This window comes from Equus przewalskii, chromosome 18 (genome assembly GCF_037783145.1).
Source record: "Equus przewalskii isolate Varuska chromosome 18, EquPr2, whole genome shotgun sequence".
NCBI classification, from domain to species: domain Eukaryota; kingdom Metazoa; phylum Chordata; class Mammalia; order Perissodactyla; family Equidae; genus Equus; species Equus przewalskii.
In genome coordinates this window covers 61,420,848-61,442,986 of record NC_091848.1, presented here as the reverse complement: position 1 = coordinate 61,442,986, position 22,139 = coordinate 61,420,848, and the positions used below count along the sequence as shown (strand labels likewise).

The 22,139-nt window shown below is 43.5% G+C and overlaps 1 long non-coding RNA gene across 2 annotated transcripts in view; it reads left to right on the top strand.

The window, feature by feature from the left end:
• LOC139077061 (uncharacterized) overlaps positions 1 to 146 on the top strand; it is a 32,704-nt gene extending 32,558 nt beyond the window's left edge. The window contains exon 3 of one of the 2 annotated variants that reach the window (XR_011529262.1): positions 34 to 146. This is a non-coding gene — a long non-coding RNA (uncharacterized lncRNA). Of the gene's footprint in view, positions 1 to 2 lie in introns of both variants that reach the window. The other variant, XR_011529261.1, reaches the window with a different exon arrangement.
• The last annotated feature ends 21,993 nt before the right edge of the window (positions 147 to 22,139 follow it).

The following is a 22,139-nucleotide window of genomic DNA, read 5'->3' as shown; positions in this document are numbered from 1 at the left end:
AGATGCAGATGTTGAACTAGGTATTTCTTTCAGACCTGAGACCGGAGAACCTTGCACTATGTGGAACTCAGCAAGCTCATGTGCTCTAACATGGCAAACGGCTGGGAATCTGGTGGAGAGCGTGCAGCCTGAACGACAAAGGAAAGTGGTGTCAGACAGTCTGCCCGCACAGCCCAGAGCCAAAACTTCCGTCCAGCTCACCTTGGTCTAGACGGTCAGCCTCCACGGCCCTCAGTCCTTACCCGTGACGTGGGGACTGTGGCACCTGTCTCCTAGGATGTTACTCGAGACTGGACGGAAGGGTTCACGTTCGGCCCTTTGTGTAGCAACTTGTCCTCTGCAGGCACTCAGCGAATTGTACTTAGTTCCTTCCTTCCTCTGAGGAAAGGAGTTTTAATAAGGCTGCTGCTGGTGCTAGTGCTCTTGCTTTTCCAGCTTCTGTTTTCAGTAACTAAAATCTTACAAGTCTTCTTTTTCTTTTGTCTTTGCGGTAAAATAGCAGAACCATTATAAATGGATGGTGACTTTCCTCTGTTGTTTGTTGGAATATGTATTGGCGTGACCTTTCTTAGGGCACTCAGGAATATGCAGTAAGAGACTTAAAACCTGCATCCTCTTCAACCTCCTTATCCTTAGGAATTAACCAGAGACGTGCATAAATGTTTATGTAGCCTTACTCATAATATTTTGGAATTAGAAGCAAACTAAATGTATATTATTAGAGGATTGGTCAAAAAGTATTTAAGACATGCCCATAATGGAATGTTTTGAAGCTGTTCTCAAAAGGAATTTATGAGAGATTCATAAATTTATATAGAAAAATAATTGTTATGTATTATTAAGAGAAAGAAATATATAACAAAATTATATTAGCCAAATTAAAGTATTTTCACATTAAATAAATATATACATGCTAATGTTCTCAGTTAACATCTGTAGATTGCCTTCTATTTTGTATATTTTGTTGTTGTCTGAATTGTAAAAACACAAGCAAGCATTGCTTGCATTTGCATATTTTGAAAGATGTCCATTATTTTAAAAATTATTTATTAATATATAAAATTACTGAGGTAGCAGATGCTTTTTGAAAATTTAAATATAAACTGTATAAAGAAATGAGAGTTAATCCCACCTCCCCTACATATTTAATTTATAAGCAGTAAAAAAAAAATGTTTTTTTTCCCATTAATAAAAATAATCGGGACTTTGCTAATCTAAGTGGCTATTGTGAGAGCAAGCAGCAGAAACAGCACAGTGTAGCCAGTTTCATCCCCAAATGGTTTGGGGGACGAAGCGGAGACATTCTGAGACCTGTGGCTGTCATAGCTAACTTTCTCCTCCGTGATATTTACCATCGCTACCTCATTTGAGGCTTTAAATGAATTCAGAATAAAAACCTGTTGCACTGGCCGAGACGCCTGTCCTCATAGGCAGAACACACATGCCCACCCAGGGTGTGACACTGGGCTGACCGGTCCACAGGAGCTCGCCCTGCCAGCAGACCAGACAAGCTGTCTCCCTGATGGGTTGCACCTAGGTGCCCTGAGCGGGGCGTCTGCGGGAGGTTTGTCTAAACACAGCCAGGAGATGGCGCCTGGTGAAACATGCGTGATCACAATGAGAGTTGAGTGAATTCTGCTGAGAAGCAGATGCTTCAAAATGCTCGTGGAGGGAGCAACGTTCATTTTGCTCTTAGATTAGATTAAGCATAAATGGATCTCAAGGGATTTTAATCATGTGGGATCAGAAAATTACCCGTTTTAGCAGGTTTGAGGCAGCAGTCAGAAATCCCATCAAAAGTCTACTAGAGCAGGATATATCGCTATCACTAAACGGTATTTTACCGCATTTTATCCTATTAACTAGGTTTCACTCTGCGAGCCACCTGTCATTTGAGGAAAAGCAGTCAGTCATCTTCCTAGGAAGCTGCCGAGCAGGAGCCTCTGGTGTTAGGGGCCCTGAAGGCCATGACATGATGAGGGCGAGGGGACAGAGGAGGCCTCCAGGCCTGGGATTGCAGCCCACCCTGCACAAGCCTCTTCGTCTCTCTGAACCTCAGCTACTACACCTGTGAAATGTGGAGAATTTGTTCATTGCTGAAACGATTATTGGCATCAGATGGGAAACCAGGCACTCCACCAAGCAGAAAAGAAAACAGATACCATGACATGGTCTTGACCACTGAGGAAGGTCTCTGAGTGGGAAGGGTGCCCAGGGTGGAGGCTGTGGACCCTCAGGAGGACTCCTGTTGACCCTGAGGAAGGTCTCTGAGTGGGAAGGGTGCCCGGGGCAGAGGCTGTGGACCCTCAGGAGGACTCCTGTTCACCCTGAGGAAGGTCTCTGAGTAGGAAGGATGCCCGGGGTGGAGGCCATGGTATCCTCTGTAGGACTCCTGTCACTCCTGTGATTTCCTGGGAAGGGGAAAGACTCCATGCTTAAGCATCAGCATTAGGGTTTGTCTTCTTCTGAGCGAAGCTGGAAAATACCAACAAGGCAAGACAGCCTGCCACATGTCCTCTGCTGTTTCACATAGAAGAGCTTCTCATAGTTTTGTGATGCACCCAGCTTGCTTCATGATTGTAACTGAAATCTCACTGAATGTGTTATTGGTAAATTAACTGCCCACAATCATAAGTAGTTAGTAACTTGCTCCCTGCCTTGTTATCCATTGTCTTATTGCAAAAACAATAAGTTTATGTGTTGTATAGGTTAAGATCAAATGACATCAAACATAGAAATTAAAAATAAATCCAGTTACTTACCCAGAAAGTCTCCCTAAAGAATACCATTTTCCTTGATTAGAGCATATAATAACCAGATTTTTCATGAGTCTTTACGTGTTTATCTGGACGTCTGGTAATTGCTTTAGATCCTGCCTGGGAGTCATTGTATTGCAATACAAGACCCCAGAGAAGCGACCGCCAAACTTTTAAAGGAGTAGATAGTACAGTAGCTTAGGATTTTCTTTTCTCTAGGCCCAGTACTGAAAGCCGATAAAATGATAGTCAGTTTTTCTTCAAGATAAGGCAGGTAAAGACAGACATAGAGGGCCAATATATAATGATCAAAGGGACACTTCATCAAGAAGAAATAACACTTAAAAATATCTATGCACCCAACACAGGAGCACCAAAGTTCATAACGCAACTATTAACAAACCTAAAAGAAGATATTAAAAATAACACAATAATAGTAGGGGACCTCAACACCCCACTCACATCAATGGACAGATCATCCAGACAGAAAATCAACAAAGAAACAGTGGAGCTAAACAAAAAGCTAAAACAGTTGGACTTAATAGACGTATATGGAACACTCCATCCAAAAACAGCAGAATACATGTTCTTCTCAAGCATGCATGGAACATTCTCAAGGATAGACCATATGTTGGGAAACAAGGCAAGCCTCTACAAATTTTTAAAAAATGAAATAATAACAAGCATCTTCTCCAATCATAATGCTATAAAGCTAGAAATTAATTACAAGAAAAAAGCTGAGAAAGGCACAAAGATGTGGAGACTAAACAATACACTATTGAACAAGCAATGGATCATTGAAGAAATTAAAGAAGAAATCAAAAATACCTGGAGACAAATGAAAATGATAACATGCCATACCAATTCACATGGGATACAGCAAAAGCTGTATTAAGAGGAAAATTCATCGCAATACAGGCACATCTTAACAAACAAGAAAAATCCAAAATAAGCAATCTTAAACTATACCTAACTGAATTAGAGAAAGAAGAACAAACAAAGCCAAAAGTCAGCCGAAGGAGAGAAATAATAAAAATCAGAGCAGAAATAAATGCTATTAAAACAAAAAAGGCAGTAGAAAGGATCAATGAAACAGAGCTGGTTCTTTGAGAAGATAAATAAAAGTGACAAACCCCTAGCCAGACTTACAAAGAAAAAAAGAGAGAAAGCTCAAATAAACAAAATCAGAAATGAAAGAGGAGAAATAACAACAGACTCTGCAGAAATACAACAGATTATAAGAGAATAGTATGAAAAACTATATGCCAGCAAAATGGATAACCTAGAGGAAATGGACAAATTCTTGGACTCCTTCAATCTCCCAAAGCTTAGTCAATAAGAAGCAGACAATTTGAACAGACCAATCACAAGGAAAGAGATTGAAACAGCAATCAAAAACATCCCAAAGAATAAAAGCCCAGGACCAGATGGCTTTCCTGGGGAATTCTACCAAACTTTCAGAGAGGATTTAATACCTCTCCTTTTCAAGCTATTCGAAAAAATTAGGGAGGATGGAACACTTCCTAACACATTCTATGAGGCCAACATCATGCTGATACCAAAGCCTGACAAGGACAGCACAAAAAAGGAGAACTACAGGCCAATATTGCTGATGAACATAGATGCAAAAATTCTCAACAAAATTTTGGCAACCTGAATTCAGCAATTCATCAAAAGGATCACACATCATGATCAACTGGGATTGATACCAGGCACACAGGGATGGTTCAACATCTGCAAATCAATCAATGTGATACACCACATCAACAAACTGAGGAATAAAAACCATATGATCACCTCAATAGATGCAGAGAAAGCATTTGACAAGATCTAACAGCCATTTATGATAAAAACTCTGAACAAAATGGGGATAGAAGGGAACTACCTCAACATAATAAAGGCCATATATGACAAACCCACAGCCAACATCATACTCAATGGGCAAAAACTGAGTGCCACCCCCTGAAAACAGGAATGAGACAAGGATGCCCTCTATCACCACTCTTATTTAACATAGTACTGGAGGTCCTGGCTAGAGCAATTAGGCAAGAAAAAGGAATAAAAGGAATCCAAATAGGGAAGGAAGAAGTGAAACTCTCGCTGTTTGCAGATGACATGATCTTATATATAGAAAACCCCAAAGAACCCATTGGAAAACTTTTAGAAGTAATCAACAACTACAGCAAAGTTGCAGGGTATAAAATCAATTTACATAAATCAGTAGTATTTCTATACTCTAATAACGAACTAACAGAAAAAGAACTCAAGAACACAATACCATTCACAATTGCAACAAAAAGAATAAATTACCTTGGGGAGAATTTAACTAAGGAAGTGAAAGACCTATACAATGAAAATTACAAGGCTTTTCTGAAAGAAATGGATGACGACATAAAGAGATGGAAAGACATTCCACATACATGGATTGGAAGAATAAACAGTTAAAATGTCCATTCTACCTAAAGCAATCTACAGATTCAATGCCATCCCAATCAGAATTCCAATGACATTCTTTACAGAAATAGAACAAAGAATCCTAAAATTCATATGGGGCAACACAAGACCCCGAATTGCTAAAGCAATCCTGAGAAAAAAGAACAAAACGAGAGGCATCACAATCCCTGATTTCAAAACAAACTACAAAGCTACAGTAATCAAAACAGCGTGGTACTGGTACAAAAACAGGTGCACAGATCAATGGAACAGAATTGAAAGCCCAGAGATAAAACCACACATCTATGGACAGCTCATCTTTGACAAAGGAGCTGAGGGCATACAATAGAGAAAAGAAAGTCTTTTCAACAAATGGTGCTGGGAAAACCGGAAAGCCACATGTAAAAGAATGAAAATTGACCATTCTTTTTCACCACTTACCAAAATAAACTCAAAATGTATCAAAGACCTAAAGCTGAGACCTGAAACCATAAGGCTTCTAGAAGAAAATATAGGCAGTACACTCTTTGACATCCGTATTAAAAGGATCTTTTCGGACACCATGTCTTCTCAGACAAGGGAAACAATAGAAAGAATAAACAAATGGGACTTCATCAGACTAAAGAGCTTCTTCAAGGCAAAGGAAAACAGGATTGAAACAAAAAAAAACCCCACTAATTGGGAAAATATATTTGCAAGTCATACATCCAACAAAGGCTTAATATCCATAATATATAAAGAACTTACACAACTCAACAACAAAAAATCAAACAACCCGATCAGAAAATGGGCAGGAGACATGAACAGACATTTCTCCAAAGAAGACATACAGATGGCCAATAGGCACATGAAAAGATGTTCATCATCGCTGATCATCAGGGAAATGCAAATCAAAACTACACTAAGATATCACCTTACACCCGTTAGAATGAAAATAATAACTAAAACAAATAGAAACAAATGTTGGAGAGGTTGTGGAGAAAAAGGAACCCTCATACACTGCTGGTGGGAATGCAAACTGGTGCAGCCACTATGGAAAACAGTATGGAGATTTCTCAGCAAACTAAAAAAGAACTACCATATGACCCAGCTGTCCCACTACTGAGTATCTACCCAAACTGCTTGAAATCAGCAATCCAAATTAACATATGTACACGTATGTTCATTACAGCACTATTCCCAATAGGCAAGACATGGAAGCTATCCAAGTGCCCATCAACCGATGACTGGATAAAGAAGATGTGGTATACATATACAATGGAATACTACTCAGCCATAAAAAAGAACAAAATCGTCCCATTTGCAACAACATGGATGGAGCTTGAGGGAATTATGTTAAGTGAAATAAGCCACTTAGAGAAGGACAATCTCTGTATGACTCCACTCATATGAGGAATTTAAACATGTGGACAAAGAGAACAGATGAGTGGATACCAGGGGAAAGGTGGGGTGGGGGGTGGGCATAAAGGGTGAAGGGGTGCACCTACAACATGACTGACAGACAATAATGTACAACTGAAATTTCACAAGATTGTAACCTATCATTAACTCAATAAAAAAAAAGTTAAACCATTAACCTGAAAAAAAAGATAGTTTTTAGTACTTGATGAAATGTACAGACCAATATGATTTGAATGACATTATGCAAAATCTCAGGAACCCTTGTCCTTCCTTCTTCAGCCTCACCCTGTAGGGTGTCTGTGCAGGTGGCAGCGACAGCATCTGAGGACGTTGCTGCCTGTCAACCTCTTCATCCCAGCACAAGATGATCTAGAAGCCACCCTAATAAGGGATGAACACCGCGTAAGGACAGAAGAGAGAGGGAGGGTGGTCGAGGGTTTGCGAGTTCTCCTGAACACATCTGCCTCCGGAAGCTAACTGCCTCTTCCTCTTCCTAGTGGCAATTCAACCCGTGGATGGTCCTGCAGCAAAACTGATGTGTCCTTGCACTTCTGAGAGGACTTCCACCACCCGACACAAGCGCAGCAGGTCTGCATGTGGCTGTACACCCTCATCCGGGGGGATTTCTGACTTAACCAGGATGAAAGGCCAGCCTGTCACTGACTGGCACAACTCACACTGTCAGACGAGCTCTGCCTCCTTTCGCCTCGCGCTGCTGAGTGAAAGTTTGTCTGATGACTAGTTGGAGTAAGAGAACCAAATAAATATTGTTTGGCATTCTCAGTTTCTGTCAAGCTTCATCCTTACCGAACAGGGAAAGATTCTGCCTTGAGGTGCTCTTTCATTTTCACGGTTGGGGGATTCGTGGCCGTGTACTTTTCTTACAAATTTATGTCCTGATTTTAGTTCCTATTTTCATATGCTTTAGTCAAAATCAAATCATTACAAAATTTCCCTTATTGCAGCTGTGAGATCCAGGAACAACGTACTGCGGACTCCAGGGATAGGCGGTAGTGAGCAGAGAGAATATGGGCTTCTTAAAGGTTTGATTTTATTACATTTCTCCATAATTAAAAAATTTCAGACACGTAGAACATTTCAAAAGATGCATATAGCCCTTTTGTTTTACTTGCTTTAAATGTAAAAAACAATGATGAAGTAAAACAACCCTGGGTACCGTTCCCCAATCCGATTCCCCTCCCTCCTCTCCTAAGCTCAGCCCAGTGTAGTGATGGTTCCTCTGCCAGTCTTGACGCAATGACTAAAGCTGCATGGATCCATAAACAACACATAGCACTGTTCTGCATGTTTTCTAGCTTTAAGTACTATTTTACTATACATACTATTCAATTACTGTTTTCACTTAACTCTGGTTTTGAGATTGGTCCATGATGCCACGTGTAATTCTAGTTTACTCATTTCAACAGTTGTATAGTGCTCCAAAGAATGAATATATCACAATTTGCCTTATCATTTCCTGCTGGTGGACATTTAGGTTAAACAGTGTTGTAATAAACACTTTATGTAGGTACTTTTTTGTTCACATGGGAAAAAATATCTCCAGGAATGGCTGAGTATTTGTCTTAACTTTGCAAGATATTCCTAAATTGCTCCCTCAAGCGGTTGTGTCAGTTTATCCTCCCAGCGCTGGACAGAATTTGTATTTCTCCACAGCTACACCAAATAGTAATTTTAGACTTTAAAAAATTTTTACTGAATTGATGGGTCACTGAGGTTTTAACGTGTTTCCTGATGACTGGTGAGGCAGTGCATCGTTCTCCGTCTGTGATCATTTGGGTCTCCTCCTCTGTGAATGCCTGTTCATTTCCTTTAGTACTTGGCTATTGAATTGCTTGCATTTTTCTTTACAGTTGTTCTGGACATGCATGAGTTACAAATATCTCTTCCCAGACTGTAGCTTTTTTAAGAAAATTTTTGTTTATGGTGTCTTTTGTTGACAGAAGTTTTTAATTTTAAAGTAGTCAGACTTAGTCTTTTCAGTTGTAGTTGGCACTTATTGTGTTTTGCTTAAGAAGTATTTTCATAAAATGTCATGTTCATCATTTTTTATTTTTATTTTTTAAATTAATAAACTTTATTTTTTAGAGCAGTTTTAGGTTCACAGCAATATTGAGTGAGAAGTACCAAGAGTTCTCATATCCCCTGCCCCTACACATGTACAGCCTCCCCTACTATCGACATCCTGCCCTACAGTGGTGCATTTATTACCTACATTAGTCAATTAACCTACATTGACACATCGTCATCACCAAAGTCGTTAGTTTATATTAGGGTCCGCTTTTGGTGTTGTGTGGTCTATGGGTTTGGACAAATATACAAGGACATCTTCTAAATGGCCACACCACTTTGCATTTCCACCAGCAATGTATGACAGTTCCTGATGCTTCACACACTCACCAGCATTTCGTGTTGTCAGTGTTTTGGTTTCTGGCCATTCTAATAGGTGAGTAGTGGTATATCATTGTTATAATTTGCAGTTGCCTAATGACATGTGATGTTGAACATCTTTTCATATGCTTACTAGTCATCTGGAGGTGTCTGTTCAGATTTTTTGCCCATTTTTTAACTGGGTTGTTTGTTTTCTTATTGTTGAGTTTTAAGAGTTATTTATATATTTTGGATAACTTTCTTTTATCAGAAATGTCTTTTGCAAATATTTTATCCCAATCTGTGGCTTGTCTTCTCATTCTCTTTACTTTGTCTTTCACAAAGTGTAAGTTTCTAATTTTGAAGAAGTCCAGCTTATCAATTCGTTGTCTCATGGATCATGTCTTTGGTGTTATATCTAAAAAAGTCATTACCATACCCAAGGTCATCTAGGTTTTCTCCTATATTATTTTCTAGTATATTTATAGTTTTGTGTTTTACATTTAGGTCTGTGGTCCATTTTGAGCTAATTTTTGTGAAGGATGTGTGGTCTGTGGCTAGATTCATTTTTTTTCCATGTGGATGTCCAGTTGTCCCAGTACTATTTGTTGAAAAGACTATCTTTGCTCCATTGTATTGCATTTGCTCTTTTGTCAAAGATCACTTGACTATATGCATGTGGGTCTATTTCTGGGCTCTCTCTTCTGTTCCATTGATCTATTTGTTTGTTCTTTCGATAAGACCACACTGTCTTGATTACTGCAACTTTATAAGAAGTCAAAGTCTGATGGTCTGAGTCTTCCAACTTTGCTCTTCTTCAATAATTAGTTGTCTATACTGGGTCTTTTGCTACTCCATATAAACTATAGAATCAGTTTGTGGATATCCATAAGATAATTTGCTGAGATTTTCGTTTGGATTGTGTAATATCTATAGGTCAAGTTGGGAAGAACTGACATCTTGACAATATTGAGTCTCCTTATCCATGAACATGGGATATCTCTCCATTTATTTAGTTCTTCTTTGATAGCTTTCATCAGATTTTTATAGTTTTCCTCACAAAGATCTTATACATATTTTATTAGATTTATACCTAAGTATTTCATTTTTTTGAGTGGTAATGTAAATGATAACATGTTTTTAATTTCAAATTCTGCTTGTTCATTGCTGGTATATAGGAAAGTGGTTGACTTTTTTTTTTTTTGAAAGTGATTGACTTTTGTACATTCACTTTGTATCCTACAATTTCATTATAATTGCTGATTAATTCCAGGAGTTTTTGTCGATTCTTTTGGATTTTCTACATAGACCATCACGACATCTGCAAACAGGGCCAACTTTATGTCTTACTTCCCAACATGTATACCTTTTATTTCCTTGTCCCGTTACATTAGCTAGGAGTTCCAGTATGATGCTGAAAAGCAGTGGCAATGGGGACATCCTTGCCTTGTTCCTGATCTTAGTGAGAAAGCTTTGAGTTCCTCACCAATAAGTATGGTGTCAACTGTAGGTTTTTGGTAGATGTTCTTCGTCAAGTTGAGGAAATTCCCTTCTATTCCTAGTTTGCTGAGCGTTTTTATCATGAGTGGGTGTTGGATTTTGTTAAATACTTTTTCTGCATCTATTGATATGATCATATCATTTTCTCCTTTGGCCTGTTGATGTGATGGATTACATTAATAGACTTCTGAATGTTGAACCAGCTTCATGTACCTGGGATAAATTCCACTTGGTTGTAGTTATAATTCTTTTTATGCATTGTTAGATTTGATTTGCTAATATTTTGTTGAGGATTTCAGCATCTATGTTCATGAAAGATAGTGGTCTGTGTTTTCTTTTCTCGTAAAGGCTTTGGTATTAGGATAATGCTGGCTTCATAGAATGAGTTAAGTAATAGTTTCTCTACTTTTATATTCTAGAAGAGATTGTAGAGAACTGGTATAATTTTTTACTTAAATATTTGGTAGAGTTCCCTAGTGAACCCATCTGGCCGGAACAGTGTCTGACTTGGAAGGTTATTATTTATTGATTCAAATTTCTTTAATAGATATAGGCCTATCCCTTTCTTCTTGTGTGAATTTTGGCAGATTGTGTCTTTCAAGGAATTGGTTCATTTCATCTAGGTTACAAATTTGTGGACATAGAGTTGTTCATAATATTCATTTATTATCCTTTCAATGTCCGTGGGATCTGTAGTGACATACTCTCTTTCATTTCTGATATTAGAAATATATTTCTTCTTCTTTTTCTTAGTTAGGATGACTAGAGGCTTATCAATTTTATTGATTTTTTCAAAGAATGAGCTTTTAGCTTTGTTGATTTTCTCTATTTATTTTCTATTTTCAATTTTGTTTATTTCTGCTCTAATCTTATTTTTTTCTTCTCTTTGCTTTGGATTTAATTTGCTCTTTTGTTTCAAGTTTCCTAAGGTACAAGATTAGACTATTGATTTTAGATCTTTCATCTTTTCTAAAATACACATTCACTGCTATAAATTTCCCTCTAAACACTACTTTTGCTGCGCCCCACACATTTTTGTAAGTTGTATTTTCATTTTAATTTAGTTAAAATATTTTAAAATTTCTCTTGAGATTTCTTCTTTGACTTGTGTTTTCTAACCTCCATCTATTTTGGGATTTTCCAGCTATCTTTCTGCTACTGACTTCTAGTTTAATTCCATTATGGTCTGAGAACAGCACTATATGATTTCTGTTCTTTTAAATTTATTAAGATGTGTTTTATGGCCCAGAGTGTGGTCTATCTTGGCAAAAGTTCCATGTGAACTTGAGAAGAATGTGCAATCTGCTATTGGATAACTAATCTGTAGATGTTAATTATACCCACTTAACTGATGGTGTTCTTGTGTTCAACTATGCCTTTACTGATTTTCTGCCTGCTGGATCTGTCCATTTCTGATAGAAGGATGTTGTGAAATAATAGAAAAAATATATATATAGAGAGAGGTCTTTTTCATTCATTTAGGTCCTTTCAAATTAACCCCCCAGAACCATGAGACATAATAATGTGTTGTTTTATGTCATTAAGATTGGAGTGGTTTGTATCACAGCAATAGACAACCACAACACAGAGGTAAAGTATTGTTAACTGAAGCTCGTGGGGACGAGGATGAAGATGGACTTAGTTTAAACTAGCTTTTAATTTGTAATCATCTTATACTTACTGAGGGTTGCATAAATAACACAGAAAGCTCTTATATGCCATTAACCAAACTTCTCCTAATGTCAACATCTTGCATAATCACAGTAAAATTAATGACATCAAGAAATGAACGTTTATTCAATAGCATCATTAACTAACCTAGAGACTGAATTTTGCCAGTCGTACCACTAATGCCACTTTTTAACCTAAGATTCAATCCAGAATCTCACTTTGCCTTTAGTTGTTATATTTTGTTATATTTTTAATAGACTTCAGCCTTCTCAAATCTATGACAGTTCCTCTTTGTTTGTCTTTTATGACCTTGACATTTTGAAGAGTGTGGACCAGACAGTTTGTAGAATGTCACTCAATTTGGATTTATCTGATATTTCCTCATGATTAAATTCAAGTTATGCATTTTTTGGCAAGAATATCACAGAAGTGAGGATGTAACCTTCTCAGTGTATCATTTCAGGGGGTGCAGCACGAAGACACATCTCCATTCATGATGTCTCATCATGCAGTTTTAACTGTCATCACTTGGTTAAGGTGGTGTCTTCCAGGTTTCTCCACCGTAAGGTTATTGTTTCATTTGTAATCAATAAGTATCTTGTGAGGAGACATTTTGAAACTACGCAAATATGTCATTTCTCATCATGTTTTTATTTACTAGTTTCTGCATCCATCTGTAACTCTTGCCTGCAATAATCATTACTGTGGTTTTTGCTAATTGTGATTTTCTATTGTCATCATTTCTTCTAAATTTATTAATTAGAATTTGACTGTAACAAAAGCTGTCCCTTCTCATGCATTAATTTATTTATTCAGTTATTTATTCATATCACTATAGACTATGGATTTTAATCCAGCCTATCATTTACTTTATTTTTCACATGGACTCACATTTGGCCATTGAGATTCTTCAGATTGTGCCTCAGGTGCTCCCATCATTTTCAAGTATCTCCTGTCTTTATGGCACACTAGACATTCTAGGATTGTGTGGTGTTTCCTGCCTCAGCTCTGGAACCAACCATTTCCCCTGGAGCCCTCATTCCTTTTATTGGAGGAAAGTGTTTAGAGACTAATACCTGGAGGCTAGGCATTCTCACTGCTGGGACAGCGTTGCCACGAGGATTGCGGTGGACAGAACTGAGAAATGTATCTGCGTAAAAAACCTCTGCACAGACATATCTGTGTTGATTTCTACATCTATCTACTCATGTTGTAACCAGGAGCCCTCCAGGACCAGTTCAACTGAGCCCATTTTATCAGCAGAGTAATTAAGAGTGGTTTTTCAGGAGCTGAGACCCCTTGTCCAGTTCAGGCTGGTTGAGACCACCAGCCCATCAACTGGGCCTGCACAAATGCCTAATAAGTGACCCTTTTGACATCAAAGGGCTGAAAACTCCACCCTCAGATCATGCTAACACACCATTTTGTGAACATGCGTCCTATGAAGAGCCATGAAGCTTGACCATGCTTGCGAAGACCATCAATTACCTCACCTCTCCTCACCTTCACTCATCTCTCCCCACACTTGAGACCACCCTGCCCTTCATCCTGTAAGTTCTCCGCCAAATCCGGGATCTGGAAGACAGATCTGAGAGCTTATGTCTCTTGTCTGCTTGGAGATTGATATAGCAATAAATCTGTTTTCTTTTCCCAAAAGCTGATGCTGTAATAATTGGACTTTTTGTGTGTGTGTATTGGGTAGGAGAACCCCAATTTTGTGTGGTAACGATATTTATATTAAACGCTGATATGGATACCTCTGATTCCAATCTACCACCACAGCTTCCTTCTAGCCTTTTTTTTTCTTTATTTGTAACTCACTTCTTGAACCATGAGAAAACTCACTCTCATTTCCATGATAAGCTTACACATGAACCTTGACTGTTGATGGTTCCCAAAGAGGAGCTATCCTCCTCTGGTCTTTTACCTGCTTCTGACTTGGATGGCTCTCCTTGCATTTCAGCTCTTGTAAAGGTAAGGCTGTCAAGAGAGATGGATGGAAACTGCCAGTTCCTTAGATTTATGCAGTTCAAGAGTGCACAGGGCATCAGCACCGATAAGCAAACATAGATGTTGAATTAATGTTTTCAAGTAACTCCATCTCATGAGGCTAATTTCATATTGGCTTAAGAAAATCAGTCATTGGATGGGTTTTGTTGAGTGCAATGCTAACACCCTTTATCAGGATTTACAATAAAAACAGCATATTGAGACTGAATGTACCCAGTAATCTATGTCAGACATGTCCTAGAAGCTGAAAACAAACAAAATTAATATCATACATTATTTTAATTTTGTAAAGGATGTTGGAGCACTCTTTCTGTGAAGGATGCCACACAAAACTAGTTTGCACTGTTCTGGTTATATAGTGACAAGAATAAATGAATATCAATTATACATTTGTTTTTCATTTATTTTAAGCATAAAATGTTAGCTATATCATTTGATAACGTATACACCTATTTTAACTAACAGTCTTATTTTTTCAGCTACTTAGTTTAGAAATGATAATTTTAGCTTTAAAGCATGTTCTGATTTGCAAATTTGTTACCCAATCTCTTTTCTTTATAAACAGGATTCTAAATATCTATAACTTTAGAAATAAAGTACTTCTTCATGTTCTTATGAAAGTCCTCATCAGTGAGCTGGATATTTGCATGATTTTTTAAAATACAGAAACAACAGTTGTCATGGCAAGTGTGAGTTTTAGACTCAATATTCATGTGAAGATTGTTTCAGGAACGGTCTTCAAACCATAAAGGGTGAATGTTGAACAAATTGTACTAGCTTTTTGGTGACTATTAAAGTATGCACAAGACAGCCTGAGATTTAACTTGGGGTAAGGAATTTAAATTTAATTCTGAGGAGCAATTTTCTTATACTGAGGCTGTTAAATCCGCAGATATGCTCTTGAAGGTGAGGGTTTAGAATTTATTCTCTCAGGGTCTTTATAAACTAATAAATTTGTAATTCCAGGATAGTCTAGGTGTGATCTCACCTTAATATAGAGGTGTGGACTTGACAAGTCCCCCAAAGGCCCCGTCCTCGCCTGAAGACTCTAAGAATGCCATTTGCACTCAGAAGTTTGGTTGGAACGGGACCAAGGAGCTGGTCTGGTTCTGCCTGTCCACAGAGAAGTGACACCCGCAGAAAGGACGGGAGCGAGGTCAGGTGCGCACGCCCATCAGGGGTCTGCGGCCAGAGCTCCTCTGGAGGGCGGCAGCGAGGTCTCTTCTGTAGTGTGCTCCGTAAATCCTTCATTAGCCATCATAGCAACTCTGTGAAGCAGAGAAGACAGTATTTCCACCAAGCCTTCAGGGGAACTGAGGGGCAGAGGATTTAAAATACTTGTCTAAGGTCAGGAAGCAGAGGTGGGACCCGAATGTCTGTTTTTTGACATAGCCCTTTGCTCTTTCCAATATCTGCTGCCGTTTGTGTGAGAATATTTGGAATGCCATGTAAATATCAGACATAAATGAAGATTCCATGTGTTTGGACTCAGACAAAGATGCCCTCACTTGCTGGGGGGCAAGAGGCACACAGGTTCAGGGACTGAATTAGACCAGCTCGTTTCAGCGTCCTCTGAACACTGCTCCCAGGGCGACAGTGGGCCTCACGCTGTATCAGTTACGGCGGGATTCAGCCTTGAGTATCAGAAAAAACAAAGTCGCAGCGCTACATACAGGACTGAAGAGTACTCCTGTCTCCCTCCAAGGAGCCTGGAGGCCGCATGTGCGGCTGGGGCGCGGGTTCCAGAGGGATCCAGAAGCCGGGCTCCTGGTCAGGCAGGTTCTTCCTTTCAGCCAGCCTCCTGCTGGCTGGGCTGTGAGTCGCTCTGCATCTCGGGGCCCTGGAAGAGGGAAAGGGAGGAAGGGAGGAAGAGGGGAAGGGAGGAAGGGAAGAAGGGGGGAAGGGGGAAGGGAGGAAGGGGGGAAGGGAAGAAGGGAGAGGAGGGAGGATGGAAGAAGGGAGGAAGGGAAGAAGGAAAGAAGGGGGGAAGGGGGGAAGGGAGGATGGGAGGAAGGGTGGAAGGGGGAAGGGAGGAAGGGAAAAAGGGAGAGGAGGGAGGAAGGAAGAAGGGAGGAAGGGGGAAGGGAAGAAGGGAGAGGAGGAAGGAAGGAAGGAAGGGAGGAAGGGGGGAAGGGGGAAGGGAGGAAGGGGGGAAGGGGGAAGGGAGGAAGGGGGAAGGGAAGAAGGGAGAGGAGGAAGGAAGGAAGGAAGAAGGGAGGAAGGGAAGAAGGGAGAGGAGGGAGGAAGGAAGAAGGGAGGAAGGGAAGAAGGGAGGAAGGGGGGAAGGGAGAAGGGGGAAGGGAGGAAGGGTGGAAGGGAGGAAGGGAGGAAGGGAGGAAGGGAAGAAGGGGAGAAGGGGAAAGGGAGGAAGGGGGAAGGGAGAAAGGGAGAGGAAGGAGGAAGGGGGGAATGGAGGAAGGGGGGAAGGGGGAAGGGGAAGGGAAGAAGTTAGAGGAGGAGGGAAGGAAGGAAGAAGGGAGGAAGGGAAGAAGGGAGAGGAGGGAGGAAGGAAGAAGAGAGGAAGGGAAGAAGGGGGGAAGGGAGAGGAGGGAGGAAGGGATAGGAAGGGAGGAAGGGAGGAAGGGGGAAGGGGGAAGGGAAGAAGTTAGAGGAGGAAGGAAGGAAGAAGGGAGAGGAGGGAGGAAGGGAGGAAGGGAGGAAGAGAGGAAGGGGGAAGGGGGAAGGAGGGAAGGGAGAGGAGGGAGGAAGGGAGGAAGGGGGGAAGGAGGAAGGGGGGGGTGCGCGGAAGAGGCGCGCGCCTCCCCTTCCAGGCGGTTTGTAGTGGTCCCGCAGTTCTTTCCAGGGGCGTCTCACGAACGGAGACCCCCGCCAGAACGGGCAGCGCCGGGAGCGAGCAGGTCGGTCTCGCGGGGCCGCAGCGTGCCCGGCTGAGGGCCGGCTAAAACCAGATCCAGACGAAGGAAGCAAGCGTGCGTGGACGCTCTCGATCGCCGCCCCACACCGTAAACGTGGGCCCCGTTGACAAAACCATTCTGTGGTCAAACAAGCCTAGAAATGCGCGGCTACACGAAGCCGAGGGGCTCTTCAGCGCCAGGCCTCTCAAAGGTGCTGGTGCGCGTGTGGCCAGCACGGAGCAGCGTGTTCTCGGTGCAGCTCCCGCGCTTGTCCGACGTCGGGCTGGACTCAGGGCGTCTGTGGGACGAGCGGCCCGCACGACACCCCGTGAGGAAACCCTGCTGGGAGCCGCGGGACCCAGGCCGGGTGACTCCTCTGTTCGCCGCCGCCGAGTGCCGACGAAGCGCGCCTCCTCGCGTGACTCGACCTCATCCCCGGGCGCGTCGGCGTGCGGAGAAGCACACGACGAGCGACTTGCAAATGTGAAGGATCATGGAAGTGCCAAGTACTCGGACATTAAGTTCTCAAACTCCTGCCTAAAAACACACGTGGAGCAACCGTCACGTAGGTAACTCTGTTCTCCGAAGCCCCCGTCACGGGAGACGCGCGCGGGGAGCCCGCCCCCTGTGGACGCGCGGGGCGGCCGGCGCTCCCGGCGCCGCTCTGAGGGCGCCGCGACGGTGGCGGCGGCGCCTGGTTCGCGCGCTGCAGCCTTCCGCCCGCCCTCTCTCCTGAGCTGCAGCCCCTCCCCCCGCACCCCCGCTTCGCTCCCTGCCCCGCCCCGCCGCGCGGAGGGCGCTCCCGCCGCCGCCCTCGTCCGCCTGCCTGCGGCCTCTGCACCTCCAAACTGTTTGCCCTCGACTGTTGTCACCACCACCACCGGCCCCCGTGCGTCTGACCGACCGCGGTCGTCTCTCAGCAGGGCTGCTGCGGAGGCGTCCTGCTCTCCGGCTTTCGTCCTTTCCCCACTGGTCCCCGCACCTCCGGTGGTCTCCGCACCTCACCTACTCTCTGCACCTCCCGTGGTCCCCGCACCTCCGGTCGTCCCCGCACCTCAGGTACTCTCTGCACCTCCCGTGGTCCCCGCACCTCAGGTGGTCCCCGCACCTCAGGTACTCTCTGCATCTCAGGTACTCTCTGCACCTCAGGTGGTCCCCGCAACTCCGGTGGTCCCTGCACCTCCCGTGGTCCCCGCACCTCAGGTACTCTCTGCACCTCAGGTACTCTCTGCACCTCCCGTGCTCTGCCGTGTGCGCAGTGGTGTGCGTGGTCACAGCTCAGAGACACGGGTTTTCGTCTGTTGGTTTCCCGCTAGTGTGTGCCAAGCCCCCGAGGGCGCCTAGTACGCAGTGGGTGAGCTCCGTCCCTCGGTGCTGGGGCCGGAGCTGAGGGCAGCGCCGCCGAGCGCGCATTACACCTGCTTGCAGCTAGTAACTGAGGTGTGGACAGGCCCGGCGACTTCTCCCGCGCCGCCGGTGAGGAACTGCGCGGCCTGCGGTCAGGCCACCAGCCCTGCCTTGCCCCGCCCCAGCGTCCGTTTAGCGGGGGCTCTGATCGCGTCCGATGCCGCAGGACGAGACTGTCGCAGGGCTCACCAGCCTTCAGAAATGCCAGCAAGAAGGAAGACTGGGGAGGAAGGCCTGCGGTTCTTTGTAACGAGGAGACGGCGGCCTTCGCAAAAGCTGTTTCAGTAGCGTTGGAGCAAGAGCCGGAGAGCAGAGGATGAGGGAGTGAAAGGAAAGTAGGTAGAAGGAAGGAGAGAGCCGATAATTACTCCTCCTCGGAAATTCTGGGGGTGAGAAGATGGGGAAGACGAGTTTCACGGAGAGGAGAAGTTCTTGTTCAGGGTGAGTAGGACTTGAGCGCGTGCATGGGAAGAGGCAGAGACGGCAGGGACAGGTAAGAGTGTAGGGACGAGTGTAGAGGTACGGAGAGACGGTAAGGACAGGTAAGAGTGTAGGGACGAGTGTAGAGGTACGGGGAGACGGCAAGGACAGGTAAGAGTGTAGGGACGAGTGTAGAGGTACGGGGAGACGGCAAGGACAGGTAAGAGTGTAGGGACGAGTGTAGAGGTACGGGGAGACGGCAAGGACAGGTAAGAGTGTAGGGACGAGTGTAGAGGTACGGGGAGACGGCAAGGACAGGTAAGAGTGTAGGGACGAGTGTAGAGGTACGGGGAGGGCTGCTTTCCAGGGAAGCTGGCTTAGCAGGGACGGCGATGCGCCAGCGTCCGCGGGTTTCCTGAGCCAGGGGATGGCTGCACTGAGAGGCATGGCTGTGGCCTTACCTTATCCCGCCACTTCTCTTTCCCTTGTCCCTTGAAGGAAACTGTTCCTGTTTTCCTCAGCAGCTTTTCCAAGTTACCACTTTCTTCAGTCCTCCTCTCTCAGTCCCAAATGTCGTTGTCTTGTGCGGCTGAAGCAGACGACGTCGACTGCTGTCTCCCAGAGAAGAGGGACCAGCGGCCACGAGCTCTTGCAGCTGTCTGCCTTGTGGCCTCACTCTGCTGTTGCTCACTGTACCTCCTTCCCTGCCTTCTTGATGGAAAAGTCCCTGTTGTCCCCAAGTTTAAAATGTGAGCCTGGATTTGTCGTCTGTCCTTAAAGACCTTCTTTATCAATTTTTCCTTCATTCTAAGACTGTATTTACAAGTTTTGTATCCATACTTACAAACGAGATCTCCTATATATAGATTATTCCCTCTAGGTCTTACTTTCCTGAATTTCCAACCAAAATGTAATGATTTCCTTTATACAACAGCACATATGCAGCTTCTGCTGCACTGGGCCTGGTGTTTGACTTTGGGCAATCCTAAGATGAAGAGCTTCAGGCATATACTGAGGAAGATAGAAACATAAACAGACTATAAAACCATGTATTAAGTGTAACAATGCAGATTTTCACAGTAAAATGGACATCTCTTCCCACTGGTTGCTCTTCCTACGATTAGTTTCTGAGTGACATGGAGTTCCTTTGTTCTTCTAAGCTGGTTTGAATTGGGTTTCTGTGGCTTGGAGGAAAGGAATCTTGGTTAATAGACTCAAGTTGTCTGACTCAGAAGGTGGCAGGGAGGCCTCCAGGAAAGCCTTGTGGAAGAGGTAAGGTGTGAAGTGAGTAAGAATTAAGTGAGTGAGAACCAGGCTGTAGCCAGAGGAAGTGAGGGGACACAGGTGGGTATGAGGAGGCGGTGAGGGTGGAGGCAGGCTGGTCAGCACCAGCAGAGGCACTGAAGGGAAACACACTCTGCGTGTGTGCAGGAAAGTGTCAGCTGGTGTTTCTGGAGAGGCAGGTACAGGAAGAGCCGCTGAAAAGACTGGAGGAATGGCCAGAGACTCAGGGCCTGGAGTGACACGGACATCGTCTGTAGGACACAGGGAGCCAAGCAGGAGAGTCACTAAGTGTGTAGCTGTGGAGGTCAGATACGAAGAAGACAAATCTTGAGACACAGCATCTTCAGTCTCGAGCCCATTTTCTGACTGCCGGCTCTGCCAAACATCCCACCGCTTCACCTTTTTCTTTTCAAGTAAGAGAGTGTTGTGCCTTGCTGCTGCTACAGATGACGACCTTTATTCTGTGCCCCCAACATCTCACATCAACCTTTAAATCATATTCATGGAATTTTTGTAATTGGAAGAGGAGAACAAAACCTGGGATGAAAGGAAAGGCTGCAAAGAAGAAAAGTAAAGCAGGATGGGGCTCTGGGCTGAGTTTGAGCCCCTCTTGAGGGTGAAGGACATACCGCAGTGTGGACCGAAGGTCGAAGACCCTTATCCAAGGTGGTTGGCCAGTAGTTGCTCAATCAAAAAGTCTTATAAAAAAAATGGGATAATGATCTTAAAAGAAGTGTGTACAGCTTTAATTCTATTTGATGTAAATAAATACAGTATAAGAAAAAAAGATTTGCCCAACTTTTGATTTAGGGTCAATATCTAATTAGCGGCACAGATTAGAATTCCTTTTTGTGTTTTTTTCTTTGAACTACAGCCTCAGTTTGTCACATTTAAGTTTCTTCAGACTGATGTAGAAGTTAAATGAGTTGTGAAGTGGTCTGAGCGTAGAATTCTCCGGTTGTCTCCAGTCTTCTGTCGTTCCCTCCCGTGGGTCTCGTCTGACCCTGGTCTCAGGATCAGCCTTCCTGGGGAGGGACGTGGGTGCAGCTGCAGAGGAGCTGCACGAAGGGACTTTGTGGTGAGGGGACCTTCTGTGCTTTGCCTGCCTTGGTGTCAGTGTCTTGGTTGTGATACTGTATTGTCGTCTTTCAAGATGCTGCCACTGGCGGAGATTGTAGAGGGTACCCTGGATCTCTCTGCGTTAATTCTCACAACTGCATGTGAGGCTAAAATTATCTTCAAATAAAAAGTTTAGTTAGAAAACACGTATTGAGAGCCTGCAATGTGCCAGGCACTATTATGGATGCAGAAGATGTTACAGTAAGTGAAACATAGAAGTCTCTGCACTCACAGGGTGTACATTCTACTGGAGGAGACACTCTAGTGGGGGAGCCCATTTTTGCCCATGTTCTGCCTTGGTGTGGAGCTCAGTGCCATCCTGGAGGCTGTGAAATGGAGGCCTCCGGGCCACTCATAATAGTGTCCTTGACATGGTTGTTGATGTTCTCGCGGCAGATGGGAAGTTGTTCCAAGTTCTTTGCAAGCAGCAGATGTGGGTGAGTGACAGCCCAAGCAGGAGAGAAACAGCATGGGAAGTGCGACCTCATGACTTCAGCTAATTCACTGGTTTGTGGTCACATAAAAAATTAAAGCATGGGGGCCGGTTTTGGGGTGCAGTGGTTAAGTTTGCATGCTCTGCTTAAGTGGCTGAGGGTTTGCAGGTTCAGATCCTGGGCATGGACCTGCACACCACTCACCAAGCCATGCTGTGGTGGCATCCCACATAAAATACAGGAAGATTGGCACATATGTTAGCTCAGTGACAACCTTCCTGACCAAGACAAAACAAAACAAAAACAGGAAAAAAAGTTGAAAAAAATTAAAGCTTGGAGAGGGAAGCTGAGGCTCTGCTGCTATTAGATGGAAGGCTGTGGAAACAACTGACTAGTGGGCTGTATTTTCTGCCTTGTCGTTCTGCCCAGACTCCAGCTTCTGCGTCACCATCTGCCCAATG